Below are 22,420 nucleotides of genomic sequence, written 5' to 3'. Positions count from 1 at the left end.
GAACTGGAGATAGGCAGGTTCTAGCTGAGATGTCAATGAACCAGGCACCTGCTAGAAGTCTCATTTTGCTAAAAATTTTCTCTCTCAGCTAGCTGATGAAGCAATGAGGGACTATTATTCTGGATTTAACTTTGACCAGAAAGAAAGAACTGGTTCATGAAATTCAAGTGACAGGAACCTTGGGAGAAAGACAACTTGTCATCTTAGTGCTTGAAATAGCCCAGAAAGGAAACACTCAGTGCAGTATGACAGGTAGCTTGGACTTTAGAAAGCAGATTTCAAAAATTTCAGAGAGGAGATCTGAGTGTTTCCATAACTTCAAGTCTTTTAAAAGGATTGGAGGCCTTGAAAAACAAATTCTGAAAGAAAATTATAAACATCAACAACAAGGTAGAAACAAAAGGGAACAGTATATAAAGGAAACTAACATAGGTACATACATTTACCTGCATGCACTGTAAGGAGGACAAAGGGAAAGGATTACAATTTTGAACATCTTTATGTGTATAAAAGATGCTAAATCATTTGCATAGAGGTATCTCTATATCTATTTTACTGATGAGGAAACTGAGGCTCAAGGAGATTACAGAGACTCCAAAAATATAAAGTCTAGTATAGAGTTATTAAGATAACTAAAGATAATAAAAAGTTCTGTCGGCCATGTGAAAGATATTTTTTAAAAAAGAAAAATGGTTAATTCCAGTACTTGATGCTGATTATTTCATATTAATCAAAAAATAGCAAATAAGCATAAGTAATTAAAGCTTACATTCTCTATGATGGAAATACATCTTTATACTAGTAAGGATAAAACAAATATAAATAGGGACACCTGGGTGGCTAGGTCCATTAAGTGTCTGCCTTCGGCTCAGGTCATGATCCCAGGGTCCTGGGATCGAGTCCCGCATCAGGCTCCTTGCTCAGTAGGGAGCCTGCTTCTCCCTCTGCCTGCTGCTCTCCCTGCTTGTGTTTTCTCTGACAAATAAATAAATAAAATCTTTTTTAAAAAATGCAAATAAAAGACACATGGATATACCTATAATACGAAACAAGTTTAAGTGTCTGTTGATACATTACATTCTGTATAAGCAAAAGCAGTCCCCTTCTTAGTGGGCAGATAAGAAAACACACACACAAACACATACACACACCAGCCAATCCACTGACAACTAGTAACTAAGTAGATTCCCTTTAAGAATCTAAACTAAGGGGGGGCGGAGCAAGATGGTGGAGGAGTAGGAGACCTGGATTTCGTCTCCTCTCAGGAATTCAGCTGGATAGGGACCAAACCATTCTGAACACCTACAAACTCAACAGGAGATCAGAGAAAAGAAGAGCAACAACTCTCTCATCAGAAAAGCGACCACTTTCTGGAAGGTAGGACATGCGGAGAAGTGAATCTGAGGCGATATTCGATACTCGGGAGGATAGACGGCGGGGGACGGGCCTCCCTCGGCTGCTTCTGGCAAGTGATAGAGCCGCGGAGCACAAAATCGGAACTTTTAGAAGTCTGCTCCGCTGAGGGACGTCACTCTGGTGGCTAAGTGGGGGTTGGAACCCTCCGGGACAGTGTGGTCTCAGGACCCTCGGGGTCACAGAAAGACCGGGGGTGCCTGAGTGTGGCAGAGCAGGGAAGCCGGAGGCAGAGGCGGAGCCCAGGCGCGGGCTCTCAGCTCGGGGTTGCCATAAACCGTGATCCGCGGCACAGTCGGGCCCCTGCTCCTCCAGCAGGGACCCAACAAGCGGCAGATCCGGGGAGACTCACCTTCCTCCCCTGGGAGGAGCCACGTGGGAGTGCACCACAGGGATCTGCTGGGTTTGGAGACTCCACCCGGGGTCGGGTGCCAGAGATAGAAACGCGTGGTCACAGGCCAGGTGAGCACAGAGTGCGGCCGGAGACCAGGGAGACGGGAGTGACTGATGGCTTTTCTCTGGGGGCTCATTGAGGAGCGGGCCCCCGAGTTCTTGGCTCCTCCGGGGCGGAGACTGGGAGGCCGCCATTTTCACTCTCCGCCTCCAAAGCTGTACGGAAAGCTCGCAGGGAACAAAAGCCCCAGAGAGCAAACCCGAGCAGATTACTTAGCCGGGAGGGGGCAAGGGCGCGGCAAATCTGCATCCAGCAAAGACCTTTGGGAACCACGGCAACAGGCCCCTCCCCAGAAGATCAGCGAGAACAGCCAGCAAAGACCAAGTTTACTGATCAATGAGAACTGCAGAACTCCAGTGCTAGGGGAATACTGCACATAGAATTCATGGCTTTAAAAAAAAAAAAAAAAAAAATTCATGGCTTTTTTACCATGATTCTTTAGTGTATCAAAGTTAATTTTTTTTTAACTGTCTTTTTTTTTTTTGAATTTTTCTTTTTCCTTTTTTCAACGAACATCTTATCAATCCCTTTTTTAAAAAACATTTTTATTTTTCATTTTTAGAGTCATATTCTATCCCTTCATAGTAGTTACCCGCATTTTTGGCATATATATATAAGTTGTTCTCTCTTTAAAATTTTGAGATAGTTTCTTCTAACAGATTAAAATATACCCTAAATCTCTAGTATATGGTTTTTTCTACTCCCCTGCCTGATCACATTCTCTCCCTTTTTTTTCTTTTTTCTTTTTTTAAATCCTCTTCTTTCTTTTTTCAAACAACTTCTTATCAATTCCTTTTATAACATTTTTTATAATTTCCATCTTTACAGTCATATTCTATCTCTTCATCATATCAGCCCTTATTTTTGTACATATATAAGTTTTTATTTCTTTAAAATTTTGGGAGGCACTTTCTCCTAAAACACCAAAATACACCCCAAATCTAGTGTGTGGCACTGATCTATATACCAGCCTGATCATATTTGATCACATTCTGGTTTTTTGTTGTTGTTGTTTTCTTTTGTTTGTTTTTGTTTGTTTTTATCTTTATCTTTTTTTTCTTTTTCTTTTTTCTCTCTTTCCATTCCTTTTTCCACTGCTTCAGGTCTTTTCTGATTTGTTTACAGTATATTTTCTGGGGACGTTGTTAATCTGCTAGCATTTTGTTCTCTCATTAATCTATTCTCCTCTGCACAAAATGACAAGATGGAAAAAAATCACCTCAACAAAAAGAACAAGAGGTAGTACCAACTGCCAGGGACCTACTCAATACAGACATTAGTACGATGTCAGATCTAGAATTCAGAATCATCACTTTAAAGATACTAGCTGGGCTTGAAAAAAATATGGAAGTTATTAGAGAAACCCTTTCTGGAGAAGTAAAAGAGCTAAAATCCAACCAAGTAGAAATCAAAAAGGCTATTAATGAGGTGCAATAAAAAATGGGGGCGCTAACTGCTAGAATAAATGAGGCAGAAGAGAGAATCAGTAATATAGAAGATGAAATGATGGAAAATAAAGAAGCTGAGAAAAAGAGAGATAAACAACTACTGGATCAGGAGGGCAGAATTCGAGAGATAAGCGATACCATAAGACGAAACAACATTAGAATAATTGGGATCCCAGAAGAAGAAGAAAGAGAGAGAGAGAGGAGCAGAAGGTATAATGGAGCAAATTAGAGCAGAGAACTTCCCTAATTTGGGGAAGGAAACAGGCATGAAAATCCAGGAAGCACAGAGAACCCCTCACAAAATCAATAAAAATAGGTCAACACCCCAACATCTAATAGTAAAACTTACGAGTCTCATAGACAAAGAGAAAATCCTGAAAGCAGCTCGGGAGAAGAGATATGTCACCTACAATGGTAGAAACATTAGATTGGCAACAGACCTATCCACAGAGACCTGGCAGGCCAGAAAGGACTGGCAGGATATATTCAGAGCACTAAATGAGAAAAATATGCAGCCAAGAATACTCTATCCAGCTAGGCTGTCATTGAAAATTGAAGGAGAGATAAAAAGCTTCCAGCACAAACAAAAACTAAAGGAATTTGCGAACACAAAACCAGCCCTACAGGAAATCTTGAAAGGGATCCTCTAAGCAAAGAGAGACCCTAAAAGCAACATAGAACAGAAAGGAAAACAGACAATATACAGTAAAAGTCACCTTACAGGCAATACAATGGCACTAAATTCCTATCTTTCAATAGTTACCCTGAATGTAAATGGGCTAAATGCCCCAATCAAAAGACACAGGCTATCAGACTGGATTAAAAAATAAGACCCATCGATATGCTGTCTGCAAGAGACTCATTTTAGACCCAAAGACACCCCAGATTGAAAGTGAGGGGGTGGAAAACCATTTACCATGCTAATGGACACCAAAAGAAAGCTGAGGTGGCAATCCTTATATCAGACAAATTAGATTTTAAACCAAAGACTGTAATAAGAGATGAGGAAGGACATTATATCCTACTTAAAGGGTCTATCCAACAAGAAGATCTAACAAGTGTAAATATCTATGCCCCTAACATGGGAGCAGCCAATTATAGAAGCCAAGTAATAACAAAAGCAAAGAAACACATCGACAACAATACAATAATAGTGGGGGACTTTAACACCCCCCTCACTGAAATGGACAGATCGTCTAAGCAAAAGATCAACAAGGAAATAAAGACTTTAAATGACACACTGGACCAAATGGACTTCACAGACATATTCATAACATTCCATCCCAAAGCAACAGAATATACATTCTTCTCCATTGCCCATGGAACATTCTCCAGAATAGATCACATCCTAGGTCATAAATCAGGTCTCAACCAGTACCAAAAGATTGGGATCATTCCCTGCCTATTTTCAGACCACAATGCTTTGAAAATAGAACTCAATCACAAGAGGAAAGTCAGAAAGAACTCAAATACATGGAGGCTAAAGAGCATCCTACTGAAGAATGAATGGGTCAACCAGGAAATTAAAGAAGAATTAAAAAAATACATGGAAACCAATGAAAATGAAAACACAACTGTTCAAAATCTTTGGGATGCAGCAAAGGCAGTCCTAAGAGGAAAGTATATAGCAATACAAGCCTTTCTCAGGAAACAGGAAAGGTCTCAAGTACACAACCTAACCCTACACCTAAAGGAGCTGGAGAAAGAACAGCAAATAAAGTCTAAACCCAGCAGGAGAAGAGAAATCATAAAGATCAGAGCAGAAATCAATGACATAGAAACTAAAAGAACAGTAGAACAGATCAACGAAACTAGGAGCTGGTTCTTTGAAAGAATTAACAAGATTGATAAACCCCTGGCCAGACTTATCAAAAAGAAGAGAGAAAGGACCCAAATCAACAAAATCATGAATGAAAGAGGAGAGATCACAACCAACACCAAGAAATACAAACAAGTATAAGAACATATTATGAGCAACTCTATGCCAGCAAATTAGATAACCTGGAAGAAATGGATGCATTCCTAGAGATGTATCAACTACCAAAACTGAAGCAGGAAGAAATAGAAAACCTGAACAGACCTATAACCACTAAGGAAATTGAAGCAGTCATCAAGAATCTCCCAAAAAGAAAAGCCCAGGACCAGATGGCTTCCGAGGGGAATTCTACCAAACATTTCAAGAAGAATTAATACCTATTCTTCTGAAACTGTTCCAAAAATAGAAATGGAAGGAAAACTTCCAAACTCATTTTATGAGGCCAGCATTACCTTGATCCCCAAACCAGACAAAGACCCCATCAAAAAGGAGAATTACAGACCAATATCTCTGATGAACATGGATGCAAAAATTCTCACCAAAATACTAGCCAATAGGATCCAACAGTACATTAAAAGGATTATTCACCATGACCAAGTGGGATTTATCCCTGGGCTGCAAGGTTGGTTCAACATCCGCAAATCAATCAGTGTGATACAATACATTAAAAAAAGAAAGAACAAGAATCATATCATCCTCTCAATAGATGCAGAAAAAGCATTTGACAAAGTACAGCATCCTTTCTTGATCAAAACTCTTCAGAGTATTGGGATAGAGGGTACATACCTCAATATCATAAAAGCCATCTATGAAAAACCTACAGCAAATATTATTCTCAATGGGAAAAACTGCAAGCCTTCCCCCTAAGGTCAGGAACGCGGCAGGGATGTCCACTATCACCACTGCTATTCAACATAGTATTGGAAGTCCTAGCCACAGCAATCAGACAACAAAAAGAAATCAAAGGCATCCAAATTGGCAAAGAAGAAGTCAAACTCTCACTCTTTGCAGATGATATACTTTATGTGGAAAACCCAAAAGACTCCACCCCAAAACTGCTAGAACTCATACAGGAATTCAGTCAAGTGGCAGGATATAAAATCAATGCACAGAAATCAGTGGCATTCCTATACACCAACAACAAGACAGAAGAAAGAGAAATTAAGGAGTCGATCCCATTTACAATTGCACCCAAAACCATAAGATACCTAGGAATAAATCTAACCAAAGAGACAAAGGATCTGTACTCAGAAAACTATAAAATACTCATGAAAGAAATTGAGGAAGACACAAAGAAATGGAAAAACGTTCCATGCTCATGGATTGGAAGAACAAATATTGTGAAGATATCAATGCTACCTAGAGCAATCTACACATTCAATGCAATCCCCATCAAAATACCATCCACTTTTTTCAAAGAAATGGAACAAATAATCCTAAAATTTGTATGGAACCAGAAAAGACCCCGCATAGCCAGAGGAATGTTGAAAAATAAAAGCAAAGCTGGTGGCATCAGAATTCCGGACTTCAAGCTCTATTACAAAGCTGTCATCATCAAGACAGCATGGTACTGGCACAAAAACAGACACATAGATCAATGAAACACAATAGAGAGCCCAGAAATGGACCCTCAACTCTATGGTCAACTCATCTTTGACAAAGCTGGAAAGAATGTCCAATGGAAAAAAGACAGTCTCTTCAACAAATGGTGTTGGGAAAATTGGATAGCCACATGCAGAAGAATGAAACTGGACCATTTCCTTACACCACACACAAAAATGGACTCCAAATGGTTGAAAGACCTCAATGTGAGACAGGAGTCCATCCAAATCCTAAAGGAGAACACAGGCAGCAACCTCTTTGACCTCAGCCGAAGCAACTTCTTCCTAGAAAAATCGCCAAAGGCAAGGGAAGCAAGGGCAAAAATGAACTATTGGGACCTCATCAAGATAAAAAGCTTTTGCAAAGCAAAGGAAACAGTCAACAAAACCAAAAGACAACCGACAGAATGGGAGACGATATTTGCAAATGACATATCAGATAAAGGGCTGGTATCCAAAATCTATAAAGAACTCATCAAACTCATCACCCAAAGAACAAAGAATCCAATCAAGAAATGGGCAGAAGACATGAACAGACATTTTTCCAAAGAAGACATCCAAATGGCCAACAGACACATGAAAAAGTGCTCAATATCGCTCGGCATCAGGGAAATCCAAATCAAAACCTCAGGGAGATACCACCTCACACGAGTCAGAATGGCTAAAATTAACAAGTCAGGAAACGACAGATGTTGGTGGGGATGCGGAGAAAGGGGAACCCTCCTACACTGTTGGTGGGAATGCAAGCTGGTGCAGTCACTCTGGAAAACAGTATGGAGGTTCCTCAAAAAGTTGAAAATAGAGCTACCATATGATCCAGCAATTGCACTACTGGGTATTTACCCCAAAGATACAAAAGTAGGGATCCGAAAGGGTATGTGCACCCCGATGTTTATAGCAGCAATGTCCACAATAGCCAAAGTGTGGAAAGAGCCTAGATGTCCATCGACAGATGAATGGATAAAGAAGAGGTGGTATATATATATATATATATATATATATATATATATATATATACATACAATGGAATATTATGCAGCCATCAAAAGGAATGAGATCTTGCCATTTGCAACAACGTGGATGGAACTGGAGGGTATTATGCTGAGTGAAATAAGTCAAACAGAGAAAGACATGTATCATATGATCTCACTGATATGAGGAATTCTTAATTGCAGGAAACAAACTGAGGGTTGCTGGAGTCGGGGGTAGGGTGGGAGGGAGGGGGTGACTGGGTGATAGACACTGGGGAGGGTATGTGCTCTGGTAAGCCCTGTGAATTGTGCAAGACTGTTGAATCTCAGATCTGTACCTCTGAAACAAATAATGCAATATATGTTAAGAAAAAAAAAAAAAGAAGAAGAAGAAGAAGGTAGCAGGAGGGGAAGAATGAAGCAGGGGAAATCGGAGGGGTAGATGAACCATGAGAGACGATGGACTCTGAAAAACAAACTGAGGGTTCTAGAGGCGAGGGGGGTGGGAGGATGGATTAGCCTGGTGGTGCGTATTGAGGAGGGCACATTCTGCATGAAGCACTGGGTGTTATGCACAAACAATGAATCATGGAACACTACATCTAAAACTAATGATGTAATGTATGGGGATTAACATAAGAATAAAATAAATAAATAAATAAATAAATAAATAAATAAATAAATAAATAAATAAATAAATAAATAAATAAATAAATAAATAAAAATCTAAACTAAGAGACTCAGAAATAGTAACTAGTCAGATAAAGGTAAGTAGTAGAATTGAAGAATCATTTTAAGGCAGACGAACATTAGCATCATGGCAAGTCTGAGCCATTTGCATGCTGACATCATGGAGAAGCAAAAGCCAGAAGTAGCCCAAGTGTGCAAGTATTCTGAAAGCAGCAATACTGTAAGGCATGCATATACAGAAAAGAGTAGATGAGAGACCTGATATCCCAGGAAAGACAGAGAGTAGCCTCAGGTACTGGCTTTCCAATTCTAGGTGTCCTGTGTCCAGGCTGCCCAGTTCTGATCCTTAAATAACTAAATGACACACCAAGTGTAATTTGGATACCTACTGGGTTATTTGTACATCATCTCTAGCTCTGGAAACTCCATTCTACCTCCTGCCATCCACATATTAACAGGGTAGTCATGTTCATACAATGTAACTCCATCTCCTGACAACACTAATCCAGATATGGAAACCTTAACCAAGAGAAACAAAAACACTCTCTGCATGGAATACAGAATAAGAGATTTCAACCTAAAATAGGCTACTTACTGAAACAGAGAGGATATAAATTTGAGTGTTATTGGTAGTAGCCATTACCTACTTCTGAACCAGAAAACATAGAAATATTCTCTAAAAAAAAAAAGTGACATGAAGAGAAAAATAAAGGTAACAGATGGAGAGAACTTACTGGGTTCCCTTCAAATAGACTAATATGTAATTCATCTGAAATACAATTGCATCCCTGTCCTTGGGTACCACAAGACAACCCCTGTTCCCCATATAATTATAGCACCAATGGATGATCATGGTGACTGGGAAGAATGCTAAAAAAAAAAAAAAAAAAGATATACAGAAAATTCCATGTAAAATTAAAATGTACATACAAAAATTACACATCTTAAAGCATTCTATCAATTACCAGCAAAATTCCAAGACATATAATTAGACAGATGGCTCATGAACACCTAGAAAAGGAAGTGGTAATCACCAAGAGCCACTTTAAATTCTAAGAATAAATTATACCAAATTAATTAAATTACATAGACATAGTGAATCTGCATTTCAATGAGGTATTTAATGCAGTATTCTGTTGATGTTTTTTTGGACAAGATATATGTGGAGAGGATGTTTATAAATTATGTGGATATGTGTTAGTTGAACAATTATTCTCAAACCATGACAATTACATGGCTCATTTTTGAACGTGTTGTGAGCCTTATTCACAATTTTGAGTTAAAAAATGGATATGGATATAGAAAAGATGTGTTTTAATTTGGAGAAATAGTTAAGTATTGAATAACATAATCATGACTGAAAAATCAGGGGTTTTTTTTCATTATAAATGTTGGAACAACGGATCAAATTCAGTAAAAAGGAATTCTAGAAGATAAGTATGAAGTCTAATACTCCTGCTTAAAAAGTTGACCTCACAAACACAGGATAGCAAATATCATAAATAGGAGAGAAATATCCATGTCCTTTGAGGAATGGCACCATACCTTGTAAGTCCATATTTACAGCTCCCAACACAACTCCTGGAACAAAACAGATGCTAGGGTTAGACAATTTTTTAATCAATGAGAGATTTAATATAAGCCAACAAATGTCATGCACCTTTATGTAGCATTTACACAAAGACAGTATTTAGCAAGGAAGCCAATAATACCCTGTATCTTACACAGGTCATATCTGGAGCACTGTGTCTGCTTGGGAGCCATATATTAAGTGGAACACTGATAAATTGAAGCGGTTCCAGAAGACAGTAAACAAGACAGTGAAAAGACAGTATTCTTGTGTTGGTCAGAGTTCTCCAGAAAAACAGAACAAACAGGGTGTATATATTTATATTTATATCTATATATATCTATGTATCTACATATCTTGAGAGAGAAAGAAATCAGCTCATGCAATCATGCAATTGTGGAGATTGGCAAAATCTATAGAGGGTGCTGACAAGCTGGAGACCCAGGGAAGAGTTTATGTTGAAATTCAAGTCTGAAGATAGTCTGCTGGTAGAATTCCCTCTTCCTGAGTAATGTCAGTCTTTTTCTTAAGGCCTTCAAATGACTGGATGAAGCCCACCCACATTATAGAGGACAATCTACCTTACTCAAAGTCCACTGATTTAAATGTTAATATCATCTAAAAAATATCTTTAAGCAACATCTAGATTAGTGTTTCACTAAATATATTTGAGTGCCATGCCCTAGGCAAGTTGACACATAAAATTAACCATCTCAACTCCACTGTCATATGATAAATGATTAAGGTAAATAGAGATATTTAACTTGGAAGAGAGAAAAGCTGGGGAGATAGATATATAGAACCTGTTTTAAAACATTTCAAACTTTAAAATAAAGAGGGGATTAGACTCAGCCATTATAACTCTAAAGTGTTAAGATGAAGGGCAAAAATTACAAACAAATTTTTAACAGTTAAACTATCTAATTTAAATGAGAAGTAGGATATACTTAAAAAATATGTGGCAAGGTCTCAATCCCCAAGGAAATTTACAGTTTAATTATGAGAGCAAAAATGCAGATATGAAAAAAATCATTAATTCATTAAACTAATACTAGTTACTTATCATTTTCTATACATTAGCAATATAGTAGCAATCAAGAAAATTTGCCTGCCCTTACGAAGCTAATATTCTCATGGAAAGATACAGAAAATAAATAAAATATATAGCATGTTAAAAGTGATAACTTCTAGGAATATTGAGGAGTCTGGCTCCTGCTTAAAAACCTAGGTGTGATTTTTTAAGCCTGATCTTCAGCAATTACAAAGGCTTTATCTGGCAGGTCTCATGGAGAAAAGCTGCCCTCCCCATATCAGACCTGGTGTACAGCCAGTGCACTGCAGTCTGAAGGGAGTTACAGTCAAAGTCTCAGGCCCCCTTGGTCAGCCATGCTCTTATTCTCATCCACATACTAAGCCCAAGCACCTTCATTTCAAGGTTTGTTTATCAGGGGTCTTCATCTGAGGCTCCCTCCAGGTTACTCTGCCTACAACTCCTTTTGGGGGATGGAACTATGCTCGAAGACACTTTTCTCCACTCTGAATCAGTATTCAGTACTTTTTCACTCCTAGTCTTTTTCTCTCTTCCATCATCTTTCGGGTCCACAAAACTGCAGGAACCTTTTGTTCAGTGCTTGCTCAGCAGTGAAACAACCCCCACATCTGTGCAGAGCTCCCTAACTCTCGACCAGTGAGTTTGTCCCTAGGGAAAATGGAAGGAGAGGGAGCCCACGTTTTCACCAGTTTAGCTTCTTGCTTACACTATAGCAGACAGTGATTAAAGGTGTAGCCGTTCCTTTCATTTTGGCTTATTGTCATAGTTGGCTACTCGGACCCCTGACACTTCAGCTTTCCCCATAGTGAGCTCCATAGAGCTCATAGAGAAACTATCTTGGTCAGTTCCAACTGCTATAACAGAATCCTGTAGACTGGATGTCTTAAACAACAAATATTGATTTCTCATAGTTCTGGAGGCTGGAAGTCTGAGATTAGGGTGCCAGCATGGTCGAGTTCTTGGCAAAGACCCTCTTCCTGATTTACAGATGGCCATCATTTCAATGTATCTTCACAAGGCAGAAAAACACAGGTGATCTCTCCTGTATCGCTTCTTATAAGGGTACTAATCCCATTCATGAGGGTTCCACCATCATGACCTAATTACCTCCCAAAGGCTCCACCTCCTAATACCATCACACTGAGGGTTAGGATTTCAGCATGTGAATTCTGGAGGGACACAATATTCAGTCCATAAGAGAGGCAAAATAAAATTAAAAAGGAAGATAAGCCAGGACAGGAGAAGAGATACCATAACGTAGTCAGAAACCTAAGAAGGTAATACATGAGTAAACATCTGAAGGAGGTGAAGGAGAGAGTTTGGAGGACACCTAGGAAAGAGCACTGTAGGCAGGATAAATAGCAAAGACAAAGACCCTGAGGAGGATACAGGCCCTGTTAAACACTGGCCAGATGGTGAATAACCAACTATAATGGAATGCAAGAGGTCCTGCTTCCACAGTTCTTTCAGTCTAGTTAGAAAAAAAGAGAGAGAAAGAAAGAAAGAAAAAGTAAAAGAGAAAGAAAGAAAAGCAGAGAGAGAAAGAAAGAAAACAAGATAATTAGTTAGAAGACTGTGAGAAGTGCTGTGGCAGAAGAAAAATAGGGAGGCTCTGGAGACGCAAAGCAAGGGAGCCCAACAATCATTGAGTGGTCATGATAGACACCCCAGAAGTCAGGATGTCTAGTCAGAACATAAGAAGAATAAGAAACAAGGAAAAGGGTCAGAAAGGGTTCCATGATATGGTGTGAGGGGGGAAGGTTAGTGATCAGGTAGGGAAGTCATGCTGCACAACTCTAGGGGGCTCCACTCACAGCACAGTCTTGGCACCATGCAGTGCACATATGTGAGGCCTTATATGATGAAATCAGAAGCTAAAATCATGCTGGTTTGGGGGACCCAAAACATTCAATACAAATAGAGTGTAGAGTGACTTAGAATAAAATGACAAAATCAAGAGGTAAGCAAAGATTTACACAAGTTTTTTAAAGTCACAAAAATATTTTAAATAAGATACGAATACAACAAAAACTCTGGCTGTTATGATGCAGTAAGTGATTGTGGGGTAAAAAGGCAAACCAGTGATGAGACTACAGTCAAGATAAATTTTCGTGGCTTGGAATAGGGCCTTAAAAATAGGGTTAAAAAAGAGTAGAAGCAGAAAGGGTTGGGAGCTGATGGAACGTAGATGAGAGTAAAAAAAAATTAAGGATTATCCTCCGGTTTTAATGTAGACTCCTACAACAATGGTGATGACATTTTTGACATACAGAACAAAAGAGGACAACTAGATACTATATACAAGATGATATCCTTAATATGAACCTTATGCACTTGAAGTGCCTGCACAGGATATAAGCAGAAAAATAAATAGGATGAAATATTAATAGATAATCCACAAAAGAAGGGTTCCTTGGTCAGATATATCTAGAAAAATACTACATATTCTATCCTGCTCTTAAGGATCTATTCAATTATTTATTCATTCAACCTATATTTTGTAGCTCCTACTTTGTGCCCTAAACTATTTTTCACTCTGGAATATAGAACTAAATAAGATCAACATGGTCTCTGTCTTCAAGAAGCTTACAATCTATGGGTGGATAGATGACTCAAACAAATAATTATTTAAATTATAATTGGGATAATTCTACAAATGAGTAGTATGAAGTCCCAGGAATGTGTAAGACAGGGGCCAAATCTAGCCTGAGGAGCCCCCTTGTCACTCTCACATGAATGTATTTAAATCCTACCATTGTGAAACCCATCAAAATTATTTAAATAAGGATCAACAAGGGTCATTAGATTTTTTTAAAAGCATCGAAGTTGTTTTATTTCCCCTATAAATATCTATTCCATGCAAAGAGCAAACCTTGGAATATAGTTTGAAAAATTTCTCAAGAAAGAAAACAAGGGAAAATTTAAAAAGTACTTGAGTCTTCATTGCCAGCATGTAGTTCCCCTTTTCTTCAAAGAAAGAACAAGACCAAAGGTGTGGAGGCAGGACACACAGGCAATTTGGAGAACACGAAGCAGAACAGCCTGATTAGATAAACAGCAGGCCCAGCAAGCAATTCTGACCAGTTGGGCACTCAAAGAGAAACTGTAAGAGTTACTTGCACTGAGTCACTTGACCACCCAAATTGCTTCCATTTCCTACTTCACACACTAAAAGTGATGACATTCATTTCTCTCTTTCCTCCCATTCTAGAGTCACAGCAAGGCTGTCATAGCTGTGTTTAATGAATGAAAGAATGAATGAACTCTGGGGCGCCTGGGTGGCTCAGTTGGTTAAGCGACTGCCTTCGGCTCAGGTCATGATCCTGGAGTCCCGGGATCGGGTCCCGCATCGGGCTCCCTGCTCGGCAGGGGGTCTGCTTCTCCCTCTGCCCTCTTCCCTCTCGTGCTCTCTGTCTCTCATTCTCTCTCTCTCAAATAAATTAAAAAAAAAAAATCCTATAAAAAAAAAGAATGAATGAACTCTGATCTCTTTGGTATGTGTAATGAATAAAATATTATTGATATGAATAATGAAATACAGTTATTCAACTTTAAACCAGCATAGATTGAGATTTCATTTCTGATGTCTGCAACTGTTCTTTGAGCCATCAAAGGACTTTAAATCAGTTGAATGTTCAGGCTGAATATATTTGTATTTTTTTTCTTTTTTGGTAGAAGTGTGAGTCAAGGATATTGGAGCTAGAAATATGCCCTGGGAGGACCAGGATTTAGCGTGCCCTCTCAAATCTTCCCTCTTTCCGTGCTGCTCTTGTCCTCCCAAATACACTCTACTAAGTTCTCAGCCAAAATTTTTACAAGACAATTTACATGAGAGCAATTTTAGATAACTGACCATTTGTGGATCCACTAAATACTAGAGTAAATCACTGTAATTAGATTAATATGCAATGATTAAAAATAATATTGCATTTAATGCTGCAGGAAGATGTTAAAAACATGTTAACTAAAAATGCAAATTCAGTGTAAGCTCCCATGTTTGTTTAAAAAAATGCATGTGTGCAGATATATAAAGTTTTACTTTTCAATTGTACTACTAGGTATTTACCCAAAGAATACAAAAATACTAATTCAAAGGGATACATGTACCCCGATGTTTATAGCAGCATTATCTACAATAGCCAAATTATGGAAAGAGCCCAAGTGCTCACTGACTGATGAATGGATTACTTCTGAGTAACGGTATATATAAGTGGTGTGTGTATATAATATGTGTGTGTATATATATAAAATGGAGTGTTACTCAGTCATAAAAAAGAATGAAATATTGCCGTTTGTAACAACATGGATGGAACTAGAGTGTATTGTGCTAAGTGAAATAAGTCAGTCAGAGAAAGACAAATACCATATGATTTCACTCATATGTGGAATTAAAAAAAAAAAAGAAAAAACAGGGAAGCAAACCAAGAAACAGATTCCTAACTATAGAGAACTAACTGATGGTTACCAGGAGGGAGATGGGTGGGAAGATGGGTGAAATAGGTGATAGGGATTAAGGAACGCACTTATCATGATGAGCACCAAGTGTTGTATGGAAGTGTTAAATCACTATATTGTGCATCTAAAACTAACATGACACTATATGTTAACTAACTGAAATTTTTAAAAAAACAAAAGAATTTTACTTTCTGATGACTAAAAAAACAGATTTTTTTAGTTTTCTATTCATCTATATTTTCAAATTTTTCTATTTACTGTTTTAAGAAAATATGTGAAGAAATAAATTAAAAATTTCAAAGGCTTTTTGGATAAACATATTTTCAGGTGATACATATGAAGTTTTATTAGGAACAGCTCTGTTGGATTTATAAGTTGGTTTGAATTTGATTCACTTTTAGCTTTATACTTGCAAAAGCTTTTCTGACATTTGGTAAATATTCTGTTCAATAATCTTTCCATTGTTGCCTTTCCAAATACCCTACACTCACTACCTTCACCACTCACTAGCAAAAAAAAAAAGGCAGCAATGGCAACCACTTGCTATGTTTCAGAGATTTGGTAGTTAAGTTTTTCAAGGAAATCAGCTGCAGGCTGTACATTCTGAAAGAAATGCTCTTGGTGAAGGATCTAGGTAAAGAGCCCTGAGCAGTGAAGGCCAGTTTACATGTGAATATCAAGCACTTTATACAGAATCTCAAAAAGAGAGCTAATGAATAGAGCCGTTTTAATGACTAACCCTGCCTTTTTTGGCAAATTATACTTTGTTCTATGTAAAATGAGTCCTGCATGAAAAAGAGATATTAAAGTGCCAAACTGATTTTCCTGAGTCTATGAAGTCTCATAACTTCATAGTAATACTCCAGAAATTTTTCATCAAAACTGTCTATGTACCAACAAGAGAGCAAAAGAGTTTGTGTATTACACAGGTGGTAATGGAGAAGTGAATGAAACAAGTGGAAATAAAATTATTTCTGTTTTACAAATATTTACAAAATAGAAATGGAGACAACCAATCATAATGCAAAATGGAATAAACTAATGTAACCCTCTGAGGATTAACTCGTTTTCAATGACAGGAGAGAAAGTAGGGAAAAGATATTCCAAGTTCATCAGGACCAAGAGCATGAAGGCATGAAAGTATACGGCATACTTAGAAAAATGACTAAAAGCTAAGCTTAATGGAAGAATGCATTGGGAGGTGGTCTGTACAAGCAGACTGAAATCGGTCTAGCAGCCTGAGAATGCCATTTTAGGAAATGTGACTATATTTTATAGGCAACAGGCAGTCATCTAAATTCTGTATTGAGTATAAAAGGTGGAGTAGTATATTGAAAGGCTAAAGACAGATACCAATTGGAAAGTTACTGGAATACTGTGTGTGTGAGATGATGTCACTACGTGCAGTATGAGAGGAACAACTGAAAATAACTGGCAAACTGATGAAGCACCACTGTGTAGACAGAACAAACAAAACTGAGTAATTTACCAGTGGTGTGGGCGAGGGCAAGGAAAGAGTCAAAGATAACTGAGCTTCCTTGTATGAGTGACTGGGAAGATGAAGTACCAGCTCTACTGGATTAAGTTTAATTTGGCTTTGAGACATCATGCAAATTCTTGGGAATTAGAGTTAGAATTTCAGGAAAAACATAAAGCTGATTGTTACTACCCAGAAGCCAAAAGCAGGATATTAAACAATATGTGTTAAACAATAAAAAGTCTGAGACCAGAAAATTAGGGAAAGGTTAGTTTGAAGGTTTGAAGGTTAGTCAAAGGAAGCAGAAACGGTAATACAGACAATTAAGGAAAAAGATAATACACGGAAAATTATAATTCTTAAAATTAAGAAGAAAATATAATCTTTCTTACCTCTGACCAGAATATAAGAACTATGATAAAACTAGGTAAGGAACAATATCAGGAAATCAATAGAGCAGAAAGGTTAAAGAATGAAGAGAAGCCAACAGTGGTTAAATACAGCAGAAAAGTTGGGGAAGTTGAGGCCTACGAAGAGTGACTAGAAATGGCAAACAATACATTACTGATGAGCTCTGAAAAAGCAGTTTCAGTAAAATGTGGAAGAAAGAAGCCATAAAAAAAAGCCTTTTAATGGATGGTTAAGAAATGGAGACAGCAATTTAAAACAGTCTTTCAAAAACTTAATAAAGTTAAGAAGAGATACAATGTGTCAATTTGGCAGAGAAACAAGGCCTGAGAAAGAGTTTTTGTTATTTGTTTACATTTGAAATATGGGAGACTTTGATATATTCATTGACCAAAGAAAATCTAGTGAAGATAAAGAAATTAGTTATAAATTGAGTGATAAATTATGGACAACAACTATGGAACTGAGGATAGTAATGAATTCAATCAGTAAGAATGAATTCAAACAAGGGCAAAGGAACTAGCCTTGGAAACTAGGAACACTTTTTCTGTAAAGCAAGGACAAATAATATGGAAGTCCAGAACAAATCAGTTTATTGGGAGGGAAGGAAGTTGAGAGCAGTATGTTGGCCTGTTTCTTTACTACTGAAGCACAGAACAACCCTAAGGCTTAAGATACTACATGGATTTAATAACTTTATATCATAATGGTTCACACAACAATCATGAAACCAGAAAACTTTGGGTGGAACGTCTGACATAACTGGATAGGTAAGGGTATAGCTCACAGACCCAGAAGATAAATGGACCCCAAGAGAAAACAATTACTACCACTACAATTAGGTTTCCTTAGGAAATACCTCTTAATTAAGATAAACTGAATCTATTTAGTGCCTGAAAAATCCAGTTGCTACACATGGCTCAGTGAACTACACACCATACCATTACTTTTATGTAAGCCTATTTTCACAAACACCAACAGCCACAGAAAAAGATGATGTCAGTGAGATGAGCAGCTAGGGAAAATGCCACAGTCGTCCTATTCAGAATTGCGTTTGACCATAAGCACAAACATGTTACTTAACCTTCTGTGCCTCTTTTTCTTCAATGACACTGATCTGATAGGTCTGCTATGAAGATGAAATAGCTGGTGCACAATAAGAACCCATAAAAATTAATCACATTTTCTTCTTCCTCCAGCTCTCCTCACCCTTCTTCTTCCCCTCTGCTTTCTTCTTTCTTCTACTTCACTATAATTCTTAGTTAATTCCTTCAACAAACATTTATTTAAAACTGACTATATGCCAGATACCCCACTACCCTGGACGTACACTGATGAACAAAATATACATGATTCCTGGGCTCTTCGAGCTTGCAAACTAGTACAGAAGGCAAATGCTGAGCAAATAAAAATATAAATGAAAATATATTTTATATTTTCAAATAACTATATTTGTATATAAATATAAATAAATATATGATTACAAAGTGTGATAATTTCATTGAAAGGAAGTAGCAGGAAGCAAGAAAATAGACTGATACAAGTAATTATTCTAATGTGGAGGCAGGGGAAGTATTCTGAAAAACTGACAGTTGAATGAAGATATAAAAATCCCTAAATTTTGAAAGCATGAATATTACTTAATTTTCTAAAAGCTGTCATCCAAAATGTATTTATTCCCAGTCAATTCAACTAGTTAACATTTGAAGTGCTTTATCATACATCATATACTTGGAATTTCTGCGCTGAAAAAAAAGATAACAGAAAATTCTTTGCTTGAAGTCTAAGATTGTTTCTATAAAAAAACTTAATCAACTAAAAAGTAATAAATTCCATTTAAAGAAATCAACTTTATTTATTTATTTATTTATTTATTTTTAGAGAGGGAGAGAGCAGGGCGGAGTGACAGAGGGAGAGAGAAACTCTTAAGCAGGCTCCATGCCCAGCGTATAGCCCAACCTGGGACTCAATCTCACAACCCTGAGAATCATGACCTGAGCCAAAATCAAGAGTCACATGCTTAACCAACTGAGCCACCCAGGTGCCCCAGTCAACAAAAAAATATAAAAGACCTTTAAATGAGTGTTACATGTTTTAACTAATTTTCATCAAAGTAGTTTATGTAGAGGATACAATCTAAAGCTAAATTAGCCAAATTTATAACCTTAAGGAAATGACTTTATACTGAAAGGACAACTAATTATAGTTAATTTGTATAATATCTGTCATGTAGGTATCGCTATAATATTGTCTGGAGTGTCAGGAAAAGGTTCTTAGCTCTGCCTGCTGATATAATATGGGAAGGTTAATTATAATTAGGCTCTAAGACTGATAAAAACATCTATGCTAAAACATTCAAAGAGGAGTTGGAAAACTATGGTGAGATTATACAGATTTCAGAATTTGAGGTGAAGTGGAAGCAGTAAAAGACCAAGTTTGGCTAAACTAGTGATCAAAATCAATAAAATAAAAAGAGAAATGTAAGTCTGATAGTTAAGTCAGGAGGGCTGATTTCCTTTTACTTAATCAGATTGCCAAACTGCAGAAGGTGGGAGAAGTAAGGCAATAGCCACGGATTAGCTTCAGGCCTTAGAGAAGGAAGAGAAACTTTAGGACCTGACTCTACTTGGGGGATGTCTTCACTGCCAAAGGACTTGAAATATGCAAGTGAATGTCAAATTTACTGGTCTCACTTGAGGGCCCTGACATTCATGATTACTGGTATACAAAGTATGTAAGGTCTCTGAAGAATGAATCTGCTTTTATAAACCTTATATTCTGATTTTCTAACAGCTAACATAATTCCATAGAAAAGAGTAGAATAGTAGAATTTTGGTGGGTATTTTACAGCTAACAATTGAACCGAAGCCATTGTCCATGGCAAAGAAAAATATAAATAGGTAAATAATGAATCAGATATGATTATGTCGATTATGTATTATTATCATGTGTGGTTTAAGCAAGACATATATTAATTATAATATAAAAATATTCAGTGTACTTGATTCCCTACTATAAAAATAAAAATAAGTACAATTTAAGTATACTTGGAGAAATAAATCAAATATATTTAAAGACAGGCACCAGTTTCTGTAATGAAGGTAGTTATTAGCTTCAAAGTAAAAGTTACTAGCTCAAACAACAAATATATGAAGCAGATGTAGTGCAAATTTGCTCCTTTTCATTAGCTTGTAATATTAGCTTGAATTCTATATTCATATGTAATGTGTATTTTTCTACATTACAACAATTACCAATTGATGATTGCCACATAAAAGAAGTATTTTAGGAGTTTTTACCTCTACTTACCATACTTCTTCGCATTACTGAGTTTAAAATTATGACATCATTTCTTTGGAAAATCTTTAATTATAATTCATAGCTTTGAAAATTTTCTATGCACCCTATGAAAATTTCACTGAGAAATTAAGTTGGTGAGAGTTTACTTCAGATGTTATCATTTTACATCATTTACAGGCAACACTCTTCGGTCTTGCTAAATGGTATGACAGATAAAAAGTCTAAAATATTTAATAGACTTAAACTCTTTTTTCCTTTGGACCTTATATAAACCATGTAAAATCGGGGGGCTGGAGGGGAAGGATTCTCAGGGAGGCAAAACTAAATTCAAGATTTAAACATTTCTATATTGAAATTTAGTCCACAGTGATATACATACATACTGACTTCTCGTTGAGATGAATATCAATAAATTGACTGACCTGAGAGATAAATATTGATTTTTAGCAAGCCCAAGGTCTGCATTTATATCAGACAATTCTTCTTGATATTTCCTAGGATACAAAGTCAATAGATGAATTGTTATATTTATATTCTGAGTAATTTCCCGAGTCTGCAGTAAAGTAAGGTTTTCACTCTGTTTGGGAGAAGTACTGCCCAATTTATGTCTATATTTTGTGAAATGCTTACTAAAAATATCCAAATGGAATACTGCTCATATTTGTTGTTCTAATATTTGACTCACGTTAGTAACACTGAATATCATTCCAATTCACTGCTATTACTTATATCCGGTATCTTTCCATTTAACAGATTCCTTTGTATATGTTTCCATCATATTCAGACTACTCCAACATGAGGCCGGCACATATGGTCATTGAAGTTAGCCCAGAAAAAAAAATAAAATTTAGCCATTGGGTGAAATGTTTTGTTTTGATTATTTGGCAGTAACTACAATAAGCATACAGATGTTTTCATGGATTGTTTGTAAATTAAGTGAATAAAGGTTCTGGTATTCTATACATAATGATAACATTCTTTTCTGATTAGGGATATTGCATTGTCCTCACTATCACTTCAGTTTTATGGCTTTGGTCTAATCTAAAGGGGCTGACAGCAGCACTGAACATATACTCAAGTTTTAAACAGGCATCAAGGCATCTGCTTTAAAATAAATTCATAGTCCTGGTGATGATAGTCTGAATTTCTGAACCAGGAATTCATTACTACCAATAAGTTAGTACAGATAATTAACCTAATACATATCATGCCTCAAAATATTATAATCCTTTTGCTTCCACACCAAGTCTTCATTCCAAGGAAGGCAACAAGTATAATTCTTACTCAACCTCCTGGGAGTGAGTATACAGTGATATAACTGCAGATATATGAAGCTACTATAAATAAAGTATATCTTTCATGAGAATCATTTTTACTGGATGGTAGTTATATGTATGAATTTGCCAGGGCTGCCCTAACAAAATATCACAGACTAGGTGGCTTAACAACAGAAATCTACTTCCTCATAATTCTGGAGGTAGAGTCTGAGATCAGGCATCAGTATCAGCAGGATTGGTTTCTTCTAATTGGTTTCTCCTTGACTTGAGATAACCAATATGTTTTTCCAATATCTCTACATGGTCTTCCTTCTGGGTATCTGTCTGTGTCCTAATCTCCTCTTTTTGTAAGGATTACGTCATATTGGATAAGGGCCTACCCCCAAGGACTTCATTTAACCTTAACTACCTCTTTAAAGACCCTATCTCCAAAATACAGTCACATTCTGAGGTAGTGATTAGGACCTCAACATAGGAATTTTGAAGGGA

This window comes from Mirounga angustirostris, unplaced genomic scaffold (assembly GCF_029215605.1).
Source record: "Mirounga angustirostris isolate CCGP_5_RB_7025 unplaced genomic scaffold, mMirAng1.0.hap1 SCAF_9, whole genome shotgun sequence".
NCBI classification, from domain to species: Eukaryota; Metazoa; Chordata; class Mammalia; order Carnivora; family Phocidae; genus Mirounga; species Mirounga angustirostris.
This window is presented reverse-complemented; position numbering follows the sequence as displayed.